The sequence below is a fragment of the Scardinius erythrophthalmus genome (assembly GCF_964197995.2).
Source record: "Scardinius erythrophthalmus genome assembly, chromosome: 20".
Taxonomy (NCBI): Eukaryota; Metazoa; Chordata; class Actinopteri; order Cypriniformes; family Leuciscidae; genus Scardinius; species Scardinius erythrophthalmus.
The window spans coordinates 36,873,742-36,893,309 of NC_138240.1; the positions used below are offsets into that span (position 1 = coordinate 36,873,742).

Sequence of the window (19,568 nt, forward strand, 5' to 3'; positions counted from 1 at the left end):
AAGTGCATCTATCCATCATAAAAGTGCATCTGACCATGATAAAAGTGCATCTAACCATGATAAAAGTGCATCTATCCATCATAAAAGTGCATCTATCCATCATAAAAGTGAATCTGTCCATCATAAAAGTGCATCTGTCATCATAAAAGTGCATCTGTCCATCATAAAAGTGCATCTGTCCATCACTTCTTAATATAACTCTGATTGTATTCTTCTGAAAGAAGAAAGTCATATACACCTAGGATGACGTCAGGTTGAGTAAATCATGGACTAATTTTCATGGGCTAAACGCCACAACAGCGTTTTCACAACTTTAAAAAAGAGTAAAAAAATAGTTAATGGCAGTCGGAAGAGAGAAAGTTGTCAAGTTTTTCACAGCCGCGCTATTAGAAACACCCTCGCAGCAGCGTTAAATAGTTTTTGTGTAATATAATACAAATATAGTGTTATATATGCGTAATTATTATGACAGTATGTGGCAACATGTACGTTAAAAGCTAAAAATCTTCTGCACTAAACAATGATATTGCAATATTCTAGACTCTTACATGTATCTAACGCCACACTTACACTACAGAAGACTGTAAAAAAATATATTTTTGTATTTTCAAATTACAAATTACTTGTATTTTAATTAAATACTTTTTTCACAGCAGTATTTTGTATTTTATTTAAATACATTTGATGAGTAAGTATTTGTTATTTGTAATTAAATACTTTTTGATGTATTTGTTCCCATCTCTGGTTAAAGGTTGTCAGAAGAACTGCTCCATGCTACACAGGATGCCGTTGCCAGGGGTTGGCAACCAAATGTAGAAGGATACAGCATGCTGAAAAACTAGAGAGCAGCGACAGCAGCAGTGACTCTGAAAACAGCTAAACAAATTGTATAAACATTATTACAGAAATTAGTTATCACCCTGAATTGTAATCTGTTTGTCTGTTTCATTAATCGTTTTTTTTTATTTTTATTTTTTTATACAAATTGCTACTTAATGTAACAGTTTTAATCAGTAAATACTTTTAAACTTACTCCACACATGACTCCTGTGTGTTTTAGTCTTTCAACATTCAGTTGTCAGGACCTTTTGTCTCACACTCCAAACTCCAAACACCTGGATTGAACAGTAACCAGCCTAACCCAAAATCCTCAAATCCTTTTTTTTATTTCGATAGAATAAATAAAGCTATCCCACTTGTGAAAGAATATTAGAAACAGATTGCGATACAAATAATAGATATTGTATAAATAGGCAAACGATATACTGTACATAAAGAAACAGAGCAGTATACAGTTAACATCAGTTAATGGTAAACTTCTTTCTTGGATCTTGTTTGAATTGACATAGTAATCGATTGTCGAGTTCACGCGCTTGATCATAGGTAACTAAACCTATGCGCGTGAACTCGACAATCGATTACTGTGGACTTCGACCGAAAACAGGATGTAAATACAGGTATAAGCGCTGGCTGAATAAACATAATTTTTATTCATATCTTTCACATCTACTGCAGTCAGATTCACACGCTCTGAAGGAATCACTCACATTGGCTGTGCACTTGTAATGACACATCAAGGATGTTAAGACGCTAAAAGCAGGTTTAAAACTTGCCTTATTGAAGTCAACAGGGTGCAAATTTTAAAAAGCGGATAACATGATGTAGGCAACACCGATTTTTGTCGTTGTTCTCTGTACTGACAGCGCTCCAAATTTACCAAAAAATTAGCTCAATGTTAAAATTGACCGGATTTCTCCTTTAAGAGGCATTGTTAACTGTTACATTCTAATTACATGTACAATCAAGGCATCATATGAAAGCATATGTTCCACTCTTTTGAAAGGTGTGCTCAGTTTGTTTCTAGCATAAAGTATCAGGGAGATATGGCTCAGGATTCATATAATTAAACCGTTTTAGCATGTTTGGGTGATTCCGGTAGTTAAAGCAGAATTTGAGGTAGCATTGTTTTGAACCTAATTACAAGTTTCCAGCAGCTAGTTAACCGGGTTGTCCACCCCCAGGTTGTGATCCTCAGACATCATAGATTTCATTTTTATATGGCAGCCTTTTACAGCAGCCCATGTCTGCTAAACCCCCTTTGCCCCCTGGGTAATTTGTCTATGGTAGGCTACAGATAATGCAGTTATCAAATGATTATGTCAGGTTAATTTACTATCAGAATACATCACTTTATTTTCAATACTAGTTAAATTGAGTAGTGGACGTTCACTCAATATGATCTTAAAGGTGCATTGCGCAAGTCTCTGAGTTTTTGCAGAACTATGCCCCCTCTGGAGACAAGCGAAACTGCAACCAGAGGTGTGCACACTCATTCCGTCCCGAATCCCACTTATTTATTTTACTATACAGGATTATAGAGGCAATCGCAGTGATCAGAGAATCATCGGGCAATTGTTTAAGCATGTATGGGTTAGAAAAACGGGTATTTTTAACATGAAATGTTGCGCATTGCACCTTTAAAGCAACATTGTTTAATTAATTAATTAATAGATACTCAGCGTCAATAGGGTATTTCAGTGAGGACCACTACATTTCTGTTTTCAAATTTTCTTATGAGGGCAATAGGCTAACGTGTGATATCTAAAACAGTGATTACATATACTGGTTAATGTGTACTACCTAAATATTCTACATGTATTAGTTCATTAATTAGTTCATTAACATTTATAGAATTTAGTCATTTATTTGTAATAAACACTTTAACTGTGCGTTCACACCACACCAACGCGAATAGCACGTCAAATTCGCGTCTACCGCGTCTAGTTGGACGCTTGAACTTTTTTGAATCCATTCCAGTTTGAGGACCTGTTGTCCCGCATCGGAGCGAGGATGACCCTCCAGGACACCAACTACAGGCGCTATCCCAGCTGCGGAGCGCCTGTCTATCTATCTTCGGTTAGTAAATGTATATGAAATTTTAAATACAGTATATTAAATATATGCTAATATACGTTATGCTATCAATGTTTTTCAAACTGTGGTACGGATACCACTGTTGGTGCTCTTTCTAGTGATATTCGGTTAATTGCTATAACCTAAAAATTTAAATATGCGGCAGTGGCTCAGTGGCTCATGTAGGTTGTCTACAAACTGGAAGGTTGGTGGTTCAATCCCCGGTTCCACCTGACCAAGTGTTGAGGTGTCCATGAGCAAGACACCTAACCCCAGCTGCTCCTGACAAGCTGGATGGTGTCTTGCATGGCTGACGCCGTCGGTGTATGAATGAGTGAGTGAATGGGTAAAGTGCTATGGTGGCCATAGGTCTGTGAAAGCGCTATATAAATGCAGACCATTTAAATATTCTCTTGGCAGACGTGATACTATCATGTCTCTCTGTAAGTAATACATAGTACTCTTTCTAGTGATACTCAGTTAACTGCTATTACCTAAAAAATAAAATATTCTCTTGACAGACGTGATACTGTCATGTCTCTATCTGTAAGCAATATGTAGTGCTTTTTTATTGGTTATTGGCACACTAGTGATTTTAATACACCATATACCCTTTTGTTTTTGGAGATTCAAAACTTTGTAAAATTGCTAGCAAACAAACAAATATGGTGCATTTAAGTAAAACAGACTGGTTATTGTATATAGTTGAATATGTAACTACAAGTGTACTTGTAATAATATTTATAACAATGTTTTCTAGGTTTCTTGCCACTGGGGACTCATTTAGGACCATAGCATCCAGCTACAGGGTTGGTGTCTCCACAGTGTGCCAGATTGTCCTCCAAGTAGTGACTGCCATCTGGGACTGCCTTGTGGAGGACTACATGGCTGTGCCCACCACCGATGACTGGAGGTCCATTGCAGAGGGATTCCAGGAGCGGTGGAACTTTCCTCTGTGCTGTGGAGGGGTGGGTGGGAAGCATGTGGTGATCAAAGCACTCCCCAACTCTGGATCCCAGTTCCAGAATTACAAGGGAACCTTCTCCATCGTTCTCCTTGCAGTTGTGGAAGCGAAGTATCGCTTCTGGGTGATCAATGTTGGGGGATACGGCAGGACCAGCGACAGTGGGATTCTGGCGAACTCCGCCTTCGGACAGTGTGAAGTGTGGGCTGGCACACTTCATCTGCCTCCTGACCACCATCTACCTGGTGCAAAAGACAGAGGACCCCAGCCCCATGTCTTCGTAGCTGATGAGGTTACCGCTGCGGAGGAACCTCATGCGGCCCTTCCCTGGACGCCCCCTTCCTCCAGAGAGGTGTGTCTTAAATTACCGCCTCTCCAGAGCCAGGCTGGTGGTGGAGAACGCCTTTGGCATCCTCTCCTCACAGTGGAGGATGTACCGCCGCCTCATCGAGGTCCACCCTGAAGTTGCGGAGAAGTGTGTGAAGGTGACGTGTGTCACCTTTACAGAAGAAAGAGGTGTCAGCTGCCATCTGGGATGCCCTGCTACCTGAGTACCTGCCTGCACCATGCATGGAGGACTGGCGTGCCATTGCAGAAGTGTTCAGCCATCGCTGGAACTTCCCCAACTGTCTTGGTTTGGTGGATGGGAAGCACGTCGTCATCCAGGCCCCAGACAACTCCGGCTCCCTATACTTTAAAGGGATAGTTCACTTTGAAATTAAATTTTGGTATGTTTTAGCTTACCTGAAGGGCATCCAAGATGTAGGTGTCTTTTTTTCCGCAGTAGTTTCAATTTTGATATTTTTAGGTCAAACCGTTCTTGTCTGTCAGTCATATAATGCAGGTCTATGGTCACTGTCTCAAAGAGCATGCACAAGTCCAAATTAAAACAATTCCCCATCGTCCAAATGAAACAATTCCCCATCGTAAGTACACTTTGATGGCCTAAGACACGAAACGAGCGGTTTGTGTGAGAAAACGAACCGTATTTATATAGTTTTTGCCTCTTGAACAAAACCGCGTCCAACTGATCTGACGGCGCGGGCGGGTATAGATATATACACTGATGTCGCCTTGGCTAATGAACTGCAATAGCGAAGGCGACATCTAGTGCTAGTGTTTCTATACCCGCACGCGGGCGGATATAGATATAGAAACACTAGATGTCGCCTTCGCTATTGCAGTTCATTAGCCAAGGCGACATCAGTGTATATATCTATACCCGCCCGCGCCGTCAGATCAGTTGGACGCGGCTTTCAAAGTGAACTATCCCTTTAACTACAAGGGCGCATATTCCATCGTGCTGGTGGCAGTGGTCGATGCCGACTACCTCTTCAGGGTAGTTGACGTTGGTGGATATGGCAGGACGAATGACGGTGGATCCCTCTACAACTCTGCCTTTGGTGAGGGCCTCCGAGATGGCACCCTGGACCTCCCTGAATCTGCGGTCATCCCTGGGTCTGAGCATCGTGGTGCAATGCCATTAGTGTTTGTAGGAGATGAGGCATTTCCCCTCCGCCGGAACCTCATGCGCCCTTTCCCTGGCCCCCATGTCCCTGGAGAGCAGAGGGTGTACAACTACCGCCTCAGTCGTGCCAGGCTTGTAGTTGAGTGTGCTTTTGGCATTCTGTCTTCACAGTGGAGAATGTACAGAAGAGTGATGGCTGTCAGCCCCACTACTGCTGAGACGTGTGTCAGAGCCACTTGCGTTCTCCACAACTACCTGCGTGTCATGACCCTGAGGAGAAGGCACAGGGGAGGTAGTTACCGTAGGCCTGGTGATGGTAGTTGTCTCCGGGGAGTTTCCAGGATGTCTGCTAACAACGCCACACAGGAGGCCTTGAGAGTGAGAGGCAACTTCGCCTCTTATTTCAGCGAAGAGGGCGCTGTTCCTTGGCAGGTCCAGCCATAAAATGACCCAGCAGCTGTATAACACAGTGGCTCTTTTAAGAACCACCCACATTGTCCTTTAAACCAAAGTAGCACAAGCATTATACATACATTGCTCTTTAAAAGCAAAGGCCCATAAGTATAACACATGGAAATGTAAAGCATATATGTGATGCACCTGACTTCCCCCTTCACACAGCATTTTCACCCCACTGTTATCAAAAACACAGAGCCCTTTCAGCCTGAACAACCACACTAAATAAACTTCACAGGGATATTACACTACTAGACACCTCCCCTGACCCTTTGTGACAACTCACCTGTTCTAACTCAACCTTGTCATTAAACTCTTCATTCTGTGTATATATAATACATATATCGTCAGTTATCTTTTTTCATAAAAAAACATTATTTGTTGTTTGTTTAGTTAATAAGCATTAGTTATTAATGGTTATTTATTATTAGATAAATAACCATTTATGTACTAATAAATGGTAGATTCAGTTAATAAATCTAGGTAACTAAAGATTTAGTTTAGTTATTAACTAAAAATCAGAATCAGATTTTAGTTTAGTTATTTATTAACTAAATAAAATAAAGTTAATTTTATGGTTTAGTTATTAGTTGTACCTCTGAAGTTGTCACAGTCATCGTCTGCACCACTTTGTCTTCGTCTGCACTACACTTCCCAGAATCCCTCGTGTCTTCACACCTGAACTCACTCCCTCAATTACCCACCTGTTCATCGTCTTCATCATCCGTGTTACCTGTGTTCACCTCATCATTGTTGATTTGTGTCTGTATTTAGTTTCCCTCTGTTCAGTTAGTCCTTGTCTGTTCTAATGTCTAGTCTTAGTTATGTCCGAGTCATGTTGTATTTGGTGTGAGTATATCCTACCTGCCTGTTTGTTACATGTTATATTTGTAAGTAGTGATGGGCAGATCGAGGCTTCGTGAAACAATGAAACAGTTAAAGCAAATGTGCCATATTGTGTCGAGGCTTCGAAACAATCTGACACCCGTCTCAACGGTGACACCTAGTGGTCACTTGCAGGTGTTGATCTGAAACAACCTTGACAATGAGCCATTAAAAATGTTTTTTTTTTTTTTATTATTGTATTTTTTTAATATGTGAAGCTTGTAACCTGTAGGCTCCTCACTGTGCATGTTATTTTGGTCATGAAAAATAAATATTAATAAAAGAAATCAAGCCACAATGTCTCACTTTTTTTTATAGATTTTTATTCAAAAATATGAATTTCTCTGCTGTGGAAGGACTTAGCCTACTACTTTTTTTTTACAGATAATTTCTCCAGCCTTTGAAAAAATCCTCTCACAAGGGACACTTGTTGCTGGCATGCAAAGATATTTTTTTAGCAAGGACATACAAGGACATACAAATGAGGAAAGATTACTGCTCTCTCTTTCCAGTAAGTTAGGGGATTATGAGTTCTGGGCAAAAACGCATTGTTGAGGTATTTTTTCACTTCCACTATGGCATCAGCTGTAGCATTGTGTATCATCTGGTTTCACGATTACGATTATCAAAAAGTTCCAATAAACTTTCATGTGTTGATGTTGATGATGATGATGATGGGCCTGATGTTGACATTTGTGGCTCGGAATGAAAATGAAAACAGCAGTTAGTAACAAATCCTAAAATGACTGCATATATGAAGTATAAATTACATGAATCATAGTATATTATATTCACAATGAAGCTGTTTTTAACATGATTGGCAGTTGTGATTGGGACGTTAGGTTGTAGGGCTTAGGTTGACACAGGCCTATGGACTTTCTAAAAAGTGTCCCAACAGTTTGTAATTATATTTCAATTATAATTATATTTCAAACAATGCATACCTTGCTTAGATGGCCCAGTGTCAGTAGCAGGCCTAGGTGCAGGGGGAATGCCATCCTCTGCACCCTGCAAAATGGCAGGATGAGTGCTCCTCAAATGACGCATCATGGATGATGTATTGTTGCAATAGGCTATAGCTGCCGATCACAATACACACATCTCACTTTATTTGGGGTTTCTAAACGGAAATGCTCCCACACCACAGATGTACGGCACAGAGTTTCCGCTAGAAAAAAATGGTGCCGGTCATTTTGATGATATGCCGGTCATATATCGCCTCTTAATTAGTCAAGTTGAGGAAAACTGGAGGAAGGCTATGTAACTTAAAAAATGACATAATCAGGCCGAATGCAACATGTTTATTAGCCTAACTTTCAAATAAAAAAACGGGAAAAAAACATGAACGTCCGATTGGCGTCAATCAACGCCAATTGTTTTTACTATGGTTTCACATTCATAGTTTAACAAACCATTCCCCCTTCCCCACATAGAATATCTGAAGCCTATTGTTTTTACTCAAGCGAACTTCCCAGTGTCTCTCCACAACCTGCAATGCGCATAAGCCGCGTAACCTTGTTCTCCGCAAGGCGACTTTGCTGCTTCGTCTTGATCCGATTCTGCAGCGAGAACCCCCTCTCTGCAGGAACACTCGAGACCCATTTTCTACTATGGTTTTGTACGTTTCTTCATTCGGATCTATTTGCGATCCATTTCATTCTAAACAAACAACGCAGTTTATATGGTTCGTCCTTGTTTCATTATTCATTAAGATAATAATTAACTAGATGTACTGCATGGCGGTACAAAATATGACCGCCGCTCAGGCCTGCACTGGCTTTCCACAAAAATAAATGACGTGGAGCAATTTGGCTGTATTGCGTGTTTATACCTAAAAAAGTAGAAGTATGTATGCGTGCGTACATGTGTGTGCGCGTGTGTGTTTGTGTGTGTGTGTCTGTGCATGTCTGTCTGTGTGTGTGTGTGTATGTGTGTGTATTTGTGTATGTGTGTGTCTGTGTGTTTGTGTGTGTCTGTGCGTGTATGTATGCGTGCGTACATGTGTGTGCGCGTGTGTGTTTGTGTGTGTGTGTCTGTGCATGTGGATTTGTATGTGTGTGTATGGGTGTGTGTCTGTGCGTGTGGATGTCAGTGTGTGTGCATGCTTGCGTTTATTTGTATTCCTGCATGTGTGTGTGTGACAGTTAGGGTTGCCAACTTCAGAAAAGGAAAATGCCTGCAGTCTGGAAAATGTCCACTGGCCTGCAGTCAGCGCAAACCAGCTCTCAGTCTGTGTCCCAGCCTAGCAGTCTGCAGTCAGCACAAGCCCATTACCAGTCTGTGGACCAGCCCACTGGCCTGCAGTCAGCGCAAACCAGCTCTCAGTCTGTGGATAAATCTGGCATGTAACAACCCGCCCAAGCCAGCTCACAGTCTGTGGACCAGCCCACTGGCCTGCAGTTAGCGCAAACTAGCTCTCAGTCTGTGTCCCAGATCAGCGGCCTGCAGTCAGCACAATTCCGTTACCAGTCTATGTCCCAGCCCAGTAGTCTGCAGTCAGCACAAGTCTGTTACCAGTCTGTGTCCCAGTCCAGCATTCTGCAGTCAGCACAATCCCGTTACCAGTCTGTGGACTAGCCCAGCATTCTGCAGTCAGCACAATCCCGTTACCAGTCTGTGTCCCGGCCCATCAGTCTGCAGTCAGCACAAGTCCGTTACCAGTCTGTGGACCAGATCAGTGGCCTGCAGTCAGCACAAGCCTGTTACCAGTCTGTGGACCAGCCCAGTGGCCTGCAGTCAGCATAAACCAGCTTTTAGTCTGTATCCCAGCCCAGCAGTTTGTAGTCAGCACAATCCCGTTACCAGTCTATGGACCAGCCCAGTGGCCTGCAGTCAGCACAAGCCCGTGACCAGTCTGTGTCCTGGCAGTCTCGTTTCCCGGTCATTCCTAAGGTTTGAAACCTAAGGTTTCACTCTGTATGTGGTGCTTTAATCCCCCATGCCCTTATAAGGATCCAGGATCTTACTAAAACGTGGTGAAAAGTTATGGTAGGACAACAGTAAAATGCACTGACTATAAATGTAATTCGAATGTAACATATTGTGTTTGTACTTAAAAAATATATATCCTTTACAAAAAAATAAATTAAAAATAAATTAAAAAAAATTTAAAAAAATTAAAATAAAGTTGCCCTCCGAAGAGGGGGGGTGGAGGTGGGGAAAAAAAAAAGAAAAAAAAAGAAAAAAAAGAAAAGGAAAATGCAGGACAATCGTGGTTATTTATAGGAAAATGAGGGACACTCAAAATATTTGTACTGTATCACACAGTGTACGTCATTTCAGTGTCTACAGTTAAGTTTGTGTTTAAAAGGTTATCAGACATAAACACATTTGTATTACTTAACCTATTTATGTATTTAATTCTAAAAATAATTTTAATGTCATACATGAAAAAAGTCACATTACAAACAAACCATAGTTCAAAATAACAGCATTTATCTAAAATAGAAAGCTTTTTTAACATTATACACTAGGCTTACAGTTCAAAAGTTTGGGGTTAGTAAGATTATTTTTTGGGAAAAAAAATAAAGAAAGTAATTGCCTACTTTTATTCAGCAAGGATGCATTACATTAATCAAAAGTGACAGTTAAGATAATGTTACAAAAGCTTTCTATGTACTTTCTAAAAGCTTTAAAACATTAATAATAATCAGAAATGTTTTTTGAGCATATTATTCCCTCAGGTAGATTACATGTTTTCTTGCGTGGCTGGATGTTACCTCATGAACAATAATCACGTTGTTTGCATTCGCCAAAATTGATTAGCCGAAATCAAAACGTGGACAGTGAAAGGAAATTACCATTAGCGCGAGACGAGTCCGGCTTGAAGCGGAAGCGACCAGACGGCAGAGGATGTTCGCAAATCAAACAATGATTTGTCTCAAAACAGTGATTAAAAAAAGCTGTGATTGGATGATGACAGGTGTCGGTGATCATTCTCAAGTGTCGTGGTCAGCACTGCTGCTGTTGCTGTTGTATCAGTCAGTGGTTTATCAGCTTGTCAAAAAACGGGACACGGGAGGTCACGCACGGGACAAATAAATTAGGCCCAAAATACGGGACGTCCCGCCTAATTCGGGACAGTTGGCAACCTTAGTGACAGTATCATCCTAAACCAGCAACCCTTCGCTCAACACCACCATCTACAGGCCGATGAGTGTACAGTCACTAAATATGCACATAAATTAATTTATTTTATACCCCCCCATGGATGAAATTCTACGAAACTCAGCATACCCCCAGAGGATGTCAAGTTAATCATACACATGAAATATGGTGCAGTTCTGAACATCTCAACTGAAGATAGGGGCGATTAAAGCAGAATAATATTGCATTTTCATTTTTTATGGGAGGGGCGCAAATCACAAATGAGTGATTATGGGCTAGGTTGATGTGGGCCCTTAAGACCAACATACCATCAAAATTTCTTCATCCTCGGTGCCACGGTTCAGGTAGTTATTTAGGAAAAACTGCATTTTTTGGGTTTGGGGGGGCCCAGCGCGGGGGGGAAGTGGCCTCCGGGGACCAAACGAAATTTTTCCGTAAAAGTCTAGTGGGGCTACATGCCCACCAAATTTCATGTTCCCCGGTGTTTCGGTGTCCCTGGTATCGTTGACGAAAAAATTCAGTAGATGATGAAAAAAAAAAAAAAAAAAACTTTGACAATCGATTATGGGCTAGGCTGATGTGGGCCCTTAAGACCAACATACCATAAAAATTTCTTCATCCTCGGTGCCACGGTTCAGGTAGTTATTTAGGAAAAACTGCATTTTTTGGGTTTGGGGGGGCCCAGCGCGGGGGGGGGGGGGGGGAGTGGCCCCCGGGGACCAAACGAAATTTTTCCGTAAAAGTCTAGTGGGGCTACATGCCCACCAAATTTCATGTTCCCCGGTGTTTCGGTGTCCCTGGTATCGTTGACGAAAAATTCAGTAGATGACGAAAAAAAAAAAAAAAAAAACTTTGACAATCCCTATATGACCGCTTTCGCTAGCTACGCTAGCGGCGGTCATGATAAATGCGCGCATAATTATCAGTGAACTTGATAAATGTTGCAGATATGTTTTGCTATGCATGCACAAACAAATGCCTTTCAACTTATGTGTGCAAAATTCTGAATAAAAAGAATGTGCAGCAATTTGTACAAATAGAGAGTCTAGGTCTACTATACGTGTTGTAGCCATTAAATAAGCTCATTTAGTTTAATATTTGTTAAAATATTATAATGTTATTTTTTAATTGATGTTGAATATGAAAAGTGAACCGCACGAGTAGGATAGGATGCGCAATATCGAGAGACATGGAGCGGGTCAGACATGATTTTGACCACTTAATTAAGTTTGGTTTTGTAGAAAGACTTTTTTGAAGTGAACTTCGTTTTGTATAAATTGTATCTTAATTTTAATATTTTTTATCAACCAATTGCCTGTATTTAATAAATAAGCAGCAAATATAGCAGACGATAGGCCTAATCATGCAGGCGCCCGCGCGGTCACTTGCATTGCTCGTGAACGGGAGCGCATCTCATCCTAATTTAACGAAACTCAGCGTAGGCCTCACAGACATGAAATATATCTTAACCCTCTGGGGTCTGGGGTGTTTTTGGGGTCCTTGAGATGTTCTGACATGCCCTGACATTTGTGCTTTTTTCAGTTGCTTATAAACATATCAATGGCAAAAAAAAATTACACTCTATTTAGCACAAACAGGACTACCATAATATGTGAGCCACATGTATGTACATGTTTTTATTTTTGAGAGAATAATGTTTATGCATGGTTATTGAAAAAACTAAAAATGAAAGTTTCTGAAATAAGGCCAATACTAAATATGTGTCAATAAGACTTTTGACTAATGGATGTCGCCGCGAGTTTTTTCTTCAAAATGATGTGAAAATAATCCTGCCTAATCATTCACATAAAACGATTCATTGATTTAAGTTTTGTGAAACACTTTTAGTTTGGAAGAAATATGTGGAAGGGGCGTAAAAGATATGTAGTAGTTCACACCTGATGAGACAATGCCCCTGCATACTTAATGAGCCATTCATTCAGGTGTGTCACCTATAGCTAACTTAAATATACAGATGTGGCCTTTAAAAATGCGCGTCTCAGAGAGAAGAATGCCACGAGCACTTCCGAAATTCTGCAGGATCCTACAGAAGGGGGATTAGGTGTTGGACGCAGGAATTACTAAAAACTGTAGATGGCAGTCATGTTTCATGTAGGCCATACTAGGCGCGTTTCCATTACAGATTTGTGCAAAACTTTTGAGATTTTTTTTTTTTTAATAGGCCTATCGATAAAAAACTATTGCGAAATGAAGGCGTTTCCATTAACCACTGTTATGCGACTACAGCGTCATTTTTTCCTTTCGCGATAAGTCATTCCAAAAATCATGGCAACGGACGTTGGTAAGTTTATATAGCCTTTATCACAAGCCGCGTTTCCATTAGGCCTACCCTTCAAATTGCGCAAATTGAAATTGCGAATTGAAAATAAGCTTAATGGAAACACGTCAATTTCGCAAAAACTCCCATTTATCACAAAAAAGTGTTTACGATCGCATGAGGTGGTTTTTCAGGCAATTCGAAAAAGGAATATTTCGCAAAACTGCAATGGAAACAGTTTTTGCGCATTTACAGTCACCTTACTTAGAAGACGCGGCGTGTTTGAAGTCCATGTATAGCTACACAAATAATAATAATTTTATATTATTTTATTATAACATTTAATAGGCTATATTTAGAAGACGCTTTTGTGCAAAAAAGGAACAAAGCTGAGCGTGGAGCACGCACTGCATGGCACGGAGGCGCGGGCGCGAACACTTGCATTTTCCTATCAACAGTGGAAACAACTTAAAATACTCTATCATTTCTGGTCATACAGAAAATAATAATACATTATTCTCAACTACTTTTATTTGTGTAAACTCACAATAACAAGAAAACGCTGTGCTTTTGTAAAATAAAAGAAACAATCAGACGCACTTTCATGATCTCACTGGAGCGCGAGAACTGAAACAAAATATAGCCTATGTAGGCTAAAGCTTGAAATGTCCACTTTAAAATGAACAAATTCGAATCGAAAGCTAATACCTTCTGATTATGTAATGCGTATGAAAGGTGTATTTCTCTCTAAAAGCGCATCTACTTAACAGCGGAGATGGAGATGTGATTTTAGCCGACACTTAGAAAACAATAGTTTATTAATAATATTAATGGCTCTTCTCATTCAGCACTGCGGGAAAGACATCAATTCCAGTTTCTAATTTGGCCTTAGAAAACCAGTAAAATCGACATGTTTTCCATATTAATTTGTGAATATTTTAAATGTTTAATAAAGGGGCAAAAAGTCATAAACAAAAATCTGAAAATTCGTCGATATTTACTTTTTTGCGCAGCAGCTGGTGTAGCCAGTTCAAATTAAAATTTTGGTGTTCAACTTTGCGTTTTAAAAAGACAACAACCGTTCATTTTTCGTTTTTCAATTAGGGGTTAAAAAAGGAAAAACAAATGGACACAAAAGTAGCATGGATCGTTTGGACAGAATACGAGACAGAATTCTTTATTAAATTAATAAAAGAAACAATAATTAGCCTATAGGAATACTGGATTCTAAATCTCAAAGAAATGCCACAATCAAATCCTCGGAGCAGAAATGACTCCTAATATGTGTCGTTCGGGGGTCTTTCCCTGCGATTAATGCTTGGATAACACGCCACGTCTCCTTCCATTAATAATAATAATAATGTCTAATGCGGTGGCTGTGATATTATAACCAACGTCCGTTGCCGTGATTTTTGGAATGACTTATCGCGAGAGAAAAAAGGACGTTTTAGTCGCATAACATCGGTTAATGGAAACGCCGTCATTTCACAATAGTTTTTTTTATCGATATTTAGTTAATAGCGCAAAACATTTGCGCAAATCTGTAATGGAAACGCTGCTATAGCCACGTACCGCACTAGACATTATTATTATTAATGGAATGAAACGTATGCTTGTTATCCAAGCATTAATGGCAAGGAAAGACCCTTACTTACAGCACATATGATGTGTTTCTGGGTGTTTCTCACTCATTTCTGCTCAAACTGAGTCTTATAACACAATAATTCGCGAAGACCTTTGAAGAGACCGAGAGCATTTGCGCAATATCATTAACTAGTTTATCTAATTTTACATTTAGTTCCTTTTTGCATCTGAACGTTTTTAATAGCTTTAACATGGTTGTAATGCGCTTTTCTGCATTACTGTACAGTACTTTTTATATTATCATGTTTCCCTTTACATGGTATGAAACTAAGCATAAGTGCAAGCAAACAGCAGAGTTTCCAATGATCAATAAAACAGCATGTGTTGGAAATAAATTTAATTCATCCATAATAATAATGTCAGTCGGTTATATCAACATATGTCAAATTAAGTTACGCGATATCAACTTTTTATAAGTTATAAACATTAATTTGAAATAACTTAAAGCGTATGTATAGTAGATTTGCTTAAATAGCATTTAAACAAAGGAACTGCAAGGGATTAAAACCCCACCCACACGCTGGTGAAAACTGGAAAAACCGGTTTTCTTTTGATTCCCTGAGAGGAGATCGATTAGCATTGGGGGTTGGCAAAGAATTGGCAGACTGGGGGGTGGGTGGTTTGTAATTTCTTGACTCTGTGGCAGCTAAAACAAGCAGCTAAAACAAAGACTGTGAAAATAATTACATTTTGAATTAACTTCCTTCATGTCATTTTATTTATACATTGTAAAATATATATTTTTGAATTTGTAAGTAAAGTTAGCATTAAATATGTTTTACAAACAATTGGTTTACAAACTCTTGGAGGTTTGGTTACCATCATTCAGAAGAGTGGTGCTTGTTTAGACTTGTGTTTTACGTGATTAAATCAGGAAGATTATATTGGTTTCTTTTCAGTGTAGGACAGTTTGTTAACAAAATGCAAAAATATATATTTATAAACATCGCTAAAACAAAGAGTGAATAAGAATAAAAAAGTAATAAAGTTAAAGCTGCTGATAATTTTGTTTAAATTTACTAGCATTTTCTGAGTGAAAATTGTTTCCTAGCTTTTATTTAAGTAAATCCTACTTCAATTTTTAACATAAAAAATTTAACTCCTACATAAAAAAAATTTGGATCTCATTGAAATGTAAAAAAAAATATTATGCTGTACCAGGACAGTGCTGCTTTAATTAATAAAGTAAACCTATATGAGTTTAGTGAATCAGGTCAAAAGATTGTGAAAAATCACGATTATGTTAAAACACAACTAACACCCATCAGATTTAAGTTTTTAGATTTCGGGTTTTTTTTTCGGTTTTAATTGGTTGTGAATGGTGGTTAAGTGAACTATACTGTAGGCCTACTTGAGTAGACAGATTTCTAAAAGACATTTAAATTGCTAGTTTTATCTTATTTGTCATTGCTCTTTATTTACTTAATGTTGTTATGTTATGGATGAGTTAAATTTATTTACAGCACATGCTGTTTTATTGATCATTGGAAACTCTGCTGTTTGCTTGCACTTATGCTTAGTACCATGGGCATCAGTTTGGTTTGAAATGTGCTGGGGACAGAGACGCATTCGAAAGTGCATTTTCAGAAGTTCTGGGTACAATGACGCATTCATTTTTTTTTCTCTCTTTCGCGCAGGTTATGTTTTGAAAGACGATGTCCTGTAGCTCAGGCACGGCCCCACTTTTCAACAGGCCCACCCAAAACTTAAAAAAAAAAAAAAAAAAACTTTACTATATTCTAATTTTGTCAATAATTATATAAAAAAAGCCAATAAGCTCATAATTTGTGCTAAAATAGTGTTTAGTTTTAAAAACCATTTTAAAAAGCTGGTTATATTTTGATGTTTCTGCGCAAGTTCAGCAGACAGTGAGGTTCGGGTTTGTTCCAATCAGAGCTCGTGAGTGGAGAGCGCATTTCTGAATATTCCGCTCCACTCGTTCATTCCGCAGGGTCGCTCGCTCAACACAGATGTCCTGTTGCCTGGTTCGAAAATATGTGTCATTTGTGGACAAATCGCCGCTTTATATTAATTTAATTACTTATATAGCCTACAGGATAATGAGCGTTTACGTAGCCGCACTCAAGCGCACGACCGTACACATAAAGCTTGCCACTAAGAACCGGTAAAAGTAATGATTATGAATGTGTCTAAATATGTCTAAATAGGCTGTGAATGTGCATTATACGCTGAGTTTCGGTTAATTTATGAGACGAACTCCAGTTCACTCGCCGGTGCCTCCATGTCGTGATTCTGCTATATTTACTTCTTATTTATTAAATCCAGGCAATTGGTTCATGAAACATTGATTAAAATTAAGATATAATTAATACAAAACGAAATTCAATTTAAAGAAAGGTAGCTGTTCTGTTTGAGGTCTCTGTGAAAGTTTTAAAGCAGTCTTTTAGTGCCGCTTTCAGAGCTCTCACGTCCGTAACCGAGATCTGACACGTTGTTTTTTCCCTCATAAATGCAGACACGAAAAATAAAATAAAATGAATATTATAATGTTTTTTTGTTGGGTCAGACAATGATTACCAAATTTCTCTCTCATATTGCTCCTCATAACCACTGAAAACGGTAAAAAAAAATCGAACCAAAAGTCAAATTAATATGGACGGAAGTTAAAAGTGGTGGGTACAAAATGACTCATGACGAAATATGGTGCGTACGCGTACCCACCGTCCCCACCGAAATCGATGCCTATGCTAGTACAATATCTTTGCTTCTGACAAGTTTCTGTAATAAATCTGTAAATCAATCACAAAACGTGTTGACGTGTTGGCGAATAAAATTTTAAATTGTCAATTTAAAAAAAGCAGAAACGTGTAGCCTATAAAAACCGCTTCAGTTACAGTTAACAATATCTGAACTGTGCTCTTTTGCATACTTATAATTTTCTCATGCACTTTGTCTTGTATTTTTGCAATAGATTAATTGATCTGGCCATATGTGACCAGACTAACATAATTTCTCTGTCATTTCTCTGTCTTTTTATCTCTTTAAAATATTGCTACTTTTAGAAAAAAATGACATAATTATGAATCAAATTATTATGAACAAACAATGAAACTGTGTCAAAATTCGACAACACGATAATTCAAAATTCAAGGCCATATAACGCACATCTCAGGTTAAATTAATTATATAAAAAACAGGGAACATTTTGTAAAAGCAAAACCGAACAAAATGCGTAATTAAAATAATTGTATTATGTTTTACCAAATTTTTAATACCACTTCCCCATAATGTTGTAATTAATTTTTAAAACAACATCTGTCAAACTGTCAATAAGATACCTCTTATCTGGTCATTTTTTAATTTATTTTAGAAGTCATACTGTAACTGTTGATCACCCTTTATATGGATTTTGTGAATATGAATATTTAAAAGATTTACAAACTAATTCTGAGACTAACGTGGAAAAATCTTTATGCTTAATGCATTAAGGCAGTTCAATTAAAATATTTATTATGACCGCCGCTAGCGTAGCTAGCGAAAGCGGTCATATAGGGATTGTCAAAGTTTTTTTTTTTTTTTTTTCGTCATCTACTGAATTTTTCGTCAACGATACCAGGGACACCGAAACACCGGGGAACATGAAATTTGGTGGGCATGTAGCCCCACTAGACTTTTACGGAAAAATTTCGTTTGGTCCCCGGAGGCCACTTCCCCCCCGCGCTGGGCCCCCCCAAACCCAAAAAATGCAGTTTTTCCTAAATAACTACCTGAACCGTGGCACCGAGGATGAAGAAATTTTGATGGTATGTTGGTCTTAAAGGAGAAGTTCACTTTTAAAATGAAAATTCTGTCATCATATACTCACCCTCATGTTGTTTCAAACCTGTATGAATTTCTTTCTTCTGCTGAACAGAAAGGAAGATATTTAGAAGATTCTCAGTAACCAGACAGTTTTTGGGTCCCAATGACTTCCATAGTATTTTTTTTCCTACTATGGAAGTCATTGGGACCCAAAAACTGTCTGGTTACTGATAATCTTCTAAATATCTTCTTTTCTGTTCATCAGAAGAAAGAAATTCATATAGGTTTGAAACAACATGAGGGTGAGTAAATGATGACAGAATTTTCATTTTAAAAGTGAACTTCTCCTTTAAGGGCCCACATCAACCTAGCCCATAATCACTCATTTGTGATTTGCACCCCTCCCATAAAAAATGAAAATGCAATATTATTCTGCTTTAATCGCCCCTATCTTCAGTTGAAATGTTCAGAACTGCACCATATTTCATGTGTATGATTAACTTGACATCCTCTGGGGGTATGCTAAGTTTCGTAGAATTTCATCCATGGGGGGTATAAAATAAATTCATTTATGTGCACATTTAGTGACTGTACACTCATCGGCCTGTAGATGGTGGTGTTGAGCGAAGGGTTGCTGGTTTAGGATGATACTGTCACTAAGGTTGCCAACTGTCCCGAATTAGGCGGGACGTCCCGTATTTTGGGCCTAATTTATTTGTCCCGTGCGTGACCTCCCGTGTCCCGTTTTTTGACAAGCTGATAAACCACTGACTGATACAACAGCAACAGCAGCAGTGCTGACCACGACACTTGAGAATGATCACCGACACCTGTCATCATCCAATCACAGCTTTTTTTAATCACTGTTTTGAGACAAATCATTGTTTGATTTGCGAACATCCTCTGCCGTCTGGTCGCTTCCGCTTCAAGCCGGACTCGTCTCGCGCTAATGGTAATTTCCTTTCACTGTCCACGTTTTGATTTCGGCTAATCAATTTTGGCGAATGCAAACAACGTGATTATTGTTCATGAGGTAACATCCAGCCACGCAAGAAAACATGTAATCTACATGAGGGAATAATATGCTCAAA

General features: G+C 38.9%; 1 protein-coding gene across 1 annotated transcript in view; it reads left to right on the plus strand.

Moving 5' to 3' along the window:
* LOC308680506 (E3 ubiquitin-protein ligase TRIM35-like) overlaps positions 1-19,568 on the plus strand; it is a gene marked incomplete at its 3' end in the record, with an annotated part of 104,440 nt that overhangs the window by 49,854 nt on the left and 35,018 nt on the right. The gene's annotated exons all lie outside the window — the stretch shown is intronic.